Genomic DNA, 5,000 nt, shown 5'->3' with positions numbered 1-5,000 from the left:
AAAAGAAGTTTCCTATTCAATTCGGATATTAGAGAGATTACCATATATAACACAAAATTTCTCCGCCTATTCTTTCTAGTCGAGCCTCTCGGTCTGTCATTATACCCCGAGAGGTAGAAAGAATTACAACTCCCATCCCGCCTAAAATTATAGGAATTCTTTGATAGTTAGAATACATTCGGAGACCCGGCTGACTTATCCGTTTTAAATTTAAAATATTTCGATAAGTACTTTTCCTATTCCTTCTATGTCGTAGGGTTAAAACCAAAAAATATTTGTTGTTTTCTCGATGTTTTCTCACGTTTTCGATAAAACCCTCTCGTAAAAGTATTTTAACAATACTTTGGCTAATATTAGTAGATGCTACTCGAACCAGGCTTTTTCTATACATATCGGCATTTCGTATAGAGGTTATTATGTCAGCAATAGTATCACTACCCATGATTAATTAAAATGATTGGTGCCTCCAAATTTGGATATAATCAACATGCTTTTTTACGTATTTTTTTTAGAAATTATGAATATTCATTTTGAAAGGTATATACGTGAGACAAAATCTACTAAATGAATCTTAATCTATTTATTTTAAATACCCTACTATAACCTATAACCATATCATGGTCTTGTTTTATAATACCTCGGGAGCTAATGAAACTATTTTAGTAAAATTGAACTGTCTCAATTCTCGGGCAATCGCACCAAAAACTCGAGTTCCTTTTGGATTTCCTTCTTGATCAATCACAACTGCAGCATTGTCATCATATCGTATTATCATACCGTTGTCACGTTTAAGTTCTTTACAAGTACGTACAATTACAGCTCTGACCACTTCTGATCTTTCTAGAGGCATGTTTGGAACTGCGTCTTTGATCACAGCAACAATAATGTCACCAATATGAGCATATCGACGATTGCTAGCTCCTATGATTCGAATACACATCAATTCTCGAGCCCCGCTGTTATCTGCTACATTCAAATGGGTCTGAGGTTGAATCATATCATTTTATTTTATTTATTTATTTATATTTTGATCTGTTTTTTACAATACAAAGTTCGAAGAAAAAAAGAAATATTATTTGTTCAAAAAAAGAAACCTGCACCCGCTATTTTTAAGGCCTATTTCTTTTTTATCCCGAAATAATGAATTGAGCTCGTATAGGCATTTTAGATGCTGCTATTGAAATAGCCCTTTTGGCTATATTTTCTGTTACTCCACCCATTTCATAAAGGATTCGACCTGGTTTAACAACAGCTACCCAATATTCGGGAGAGCCTTTACCTGAACCCATACGTGTTTCAGCTGGCCTTACTGTAACTGGTTTATCTGGAAATATACAGACCCATATTTTTCCACCGCGACGTGCATTTCGTGTCATTGCTCGTCGACCCGCTTCTATTTGTCTAGATGTGATCCAAGCGGGTTCAAGTGCCTGAAGAGCGTATTTACCAAAACAAATAGTATTACCTCGATAAGACATTCCCTTCATTCTTCCTCTATGTTGTTTAGGGAATCTGGTTCTTTTGGGGTTATAGTTGATGGTTTTTTTTGAATTCCATCTCTACTACAGAACCGGACGTGAGAGTTTCTTCTCATCCAGCTCCTCGCGAATAAATCAATTCAATTCAAGATTTTGAATTCAATTCAGATAGAAAATAATTTGAATTAACTTTAATAATTAATATACTGAATCATGGATTTCATTTAATCTAGACTAAATATATTATTAATTTGTATATCTTGTTTTTATCGATAACTAAATATAAATATATTAAATAACTATTTTTTCTTATATTTATCTATTTTTTATTTATCTATTTTAGAATGTTAAAACAAATCTTTCTTTTGTTTTACTCTTTATCGTATTGGATTGACCCAATTTTAGCAATCCAAGAAAATAAAGTTTTCGCGGGCGAATATTTACTCTTTCAATTTCTATTTCAGTTCTCTCATTAGTTCATAATTTTTCCGAATAGATGAATTGGTCTCTGGCCGGTTCCGCCATCCCGATCAATGAATCATTCGAATTCTTTTTCACTAAAATCTTTTGAATTCACAGGTTCCATCGTTCCCATCGCTTCTTAATTAATGGTTACGTCTGAATTCTACAACGGAGCTATTAGTTTTTGAGTCAATATTCTTAATCTTTATTGGCTCAAAGCTCTTTATTTTTTGTTCGATGAGCAGATCCATTTAATGATGAATCCGTATTGATGCTTTATTACACAGATTTTTTCTCATATGACTCATAGACCTTACATATTGGAATTCTATATTTATATCATCAATATTCTTTATTCTTTTTCTTTCTTTCTCTCATCCTTCCATTTATCCATACCCTTTCTTTTTTATTTCGATTAACAACTTAGAAATTTTTTTAATAAAAAAGATTTCAGTTGCTACAACAATATGACCAATATATCATATCTTGACTCGTTCTTTGGATCCAGAAAATACGAACTGATGAGTTGGTTATTACTTCTATAGTTATTTGTTTATACTATGAGGCTGGTTTTTTATACTAACCCTCAAAAAACCAACGAGTCACACACTAAGCATAGCAATTTTATCAAAAGATTTATTGAATTTTTATTAAACTCTATAGAATTATAATTGTTCGTTTTTTTTATTGAACATAAAAATTAGAATAAACGAATTTATCATTTTTTGTTCCATCGCTGGATAGAATGCAAAGGGAAATAAAGGTTTATTATCCACCTTCTATAAATATCCAAATTTTTATGCCTAATACGCCATAGATTGTTCGAACTGTATATGAACAATAATCAATTTTAGCTCGAATGGTTTGTAGTGGAACCCTACCCTCTCTGATCCATTCAACACGCGCAATTTCTTTTCCGTCGATACGTCCTGCAATTTGCACTTGAATTCCTTTTGTATCTGCTTGTTCAGTTAATTCTATAGCCTTTTTCATCGCTTTGCGAAAAGAAACTCTATTTTTTAATTGTCCGGTTATAAATTCTGCAAGAATATTAGGGTTTCCATAAGGCTTTTCAATTCGTCTGATAGCAATGTTAAGTTTTTGATTTACAGAATGAAATTCTTTTTGTAAATTCATCTGTAATTCTTCGATTCCTCGGGGTCGACTTTCAATTAATATTTTTGGAAATCCCATATAGATTATGATTTGGATTAGGTCGATTCTTTTTTGAATCTCTATACGTGCAATTCCCTCGACGCCAGAAGATGTTTTAGTATTTTTTTGTACATAATTCTTGATATAATTTCTTATTTTTTGATCTTCTTGCAGACCCTCAGAATAATTTTTTGGTTGTGCGAACTAAAGGGAATGATGACCTTGGGTTGTACCAAGTCTGAAACCAATTGGATTTATTTTTTGTCCCATGTTCCCCCATTACTATACATATCATAATACGACATAGTTGTATCCTTTTTTTCCATTTAGCCTTTTGTGACCATGTAATAGAGTCGGTATCTATATATTCATCTTAGGATATATCTTTCATTACAATAGTTACATGGCAGGTCGGTTTTTGTATAGCAAAACTACGCCATGATCGTACCTTTATTTACTTCGGCTTTACTAATAACTAAATTGGCTTCACTCGAACCCATATTGGAACTAGCATTTGCTGCTGCCAAATAAACTAATTTAAAAATGGGATAACATGCTCGATAAGGCATGAGTTCTAATATCATAAGTGTTTCTTCGTAGGAACGCCCCCGAATTTGATCAATTACTCTTCGCGCTTTGTGAGCAGACATAGATATATGTTGACCTAAAGCGTATACTTCTGTTGTTCTCTTATTTAACAAAAAGTTCGTCTCCTACTAATCAATGATAGATATCTATATATATTATTATACATAAACAAACGTTTTTTAACGACGATATCTATTATCGCTTTTTGCATGTCCTCGGAAATTTAAGGTTGGCGCAAACTCTCCTAATTTGTGTCCTACCATACGATCTGTTATATAAATAGGTAAATGTTCCTTTCCATTATGGATAGCAACAATATGGCCCACCATTATGGGTATAATGGTAGATGCCCGGGACCAGGTTATTATTATTTCTTTTTCTTCTTTTGTGTTAAGCTTATTTATTTATTTTTAATAAATTATTCGCTACAAAAGGATTTTTTTTAGTGAACGTGTCACAGCTTCCTCCTATTTTTTTTAAGACGAAGAAAGAAATTCTGTTTTCTCTCCTATTTACTACGGCGACGAAGAATTGAATTATCACTATATTTATTCATTTTTCGACTTCTTTTTCCAAGTGCAGGATAACCCCAAGGGGTTGTGGGTTTTGATCTACCAATTGGGGCCCTCCCTTCACCACCCCCATGTGGATGGTCTACAGGGTTCATAACTACTTCTCTTACTACAGGGCGCTTACCTAGCCAACGCTTAGATCCGGCTCTACCCAAACTTTTCTGGTTCACCCCAACATTCCCCACTTGTCCGACTGTTGCTGAGCAGTTTTTGGATATCAAACGGACCTCCCCAGAAGGTAATTTTAATGTGGCCAATTTCCCTTCTTTTGCAATCAGTTTCGCTACTGCACCCGCTGCTCTAGCTAATTGTCCACCATTTCCAAGTGTGATTTCTATGTCAAACCCTTTCCAAGTGTTTGAGGTTGGTTAGCCATGAAACTTGGTAGGATGGTAAAACGGGCCTTAGAGTGTAGGAAAAATATAAACTTGATTATTAACGAGTTGTTTGGAACGATTCAGAACAAACGGGTGGCGTTCGGACCATGTAGGAAGCAAATGGGCGAGGTTGTTAGGACCTTTAACTCATTAAAATGGTTAAAACGAGCTTTGTGTTGTTGAAAGACAATGTTTATAGTGAAAGAGTAAGAAAACCCGATCTGGCATATCGGTTGAAGTAGATTCTTCTTTTTATCAATCAAAACCCCTTCCCAAACTGTACAAGCTTCTTCCAAAGCATACGGCTTTTTGGATGTAGATGGTGATATCTATACAGATGGATCTTATATATATGGTATAATGAAGTA

At 34.0% G+C, this 5,000-nt stretch overlaps 1 pseudogene; it reads right to left on the bottom strand.

The window, feature by feature from the left end:
* Window positions 1–204: 204 nt before the first annotated feature.
* Window positions 205–1,487, bottom strand: LOC143532602 (uncharacterized; annotated as a pseudogene).
* Window positions 1,488–5,000: the final 3,513 nt, after the last annotated feature.

The sequence above is a fragment of the Bidens hawaiensis genome, unplaced genomic scaffold (genome assembly GCF_021521415.1).
Source record: "Bidens hawaiensis isolate Kalapana, Puna unplaced genomic scaffold, B.hawaiensis_p1.1 tig00009480_1, whole genome shotgun sequence".
Classification (NCBI taxonomy): domain Eukaryota; kingdom Viridiplantae; phylum Streptophyta; class Magnoliopsida; order Asterales; family Asteraceae; genus Bidens; species Bidens hawaiensis.
The sequence above is the reverse complement of the archived record's forward strand: the minus strand, read 5'-3'. Positions and strand labels throughout refer to the sequence as shown.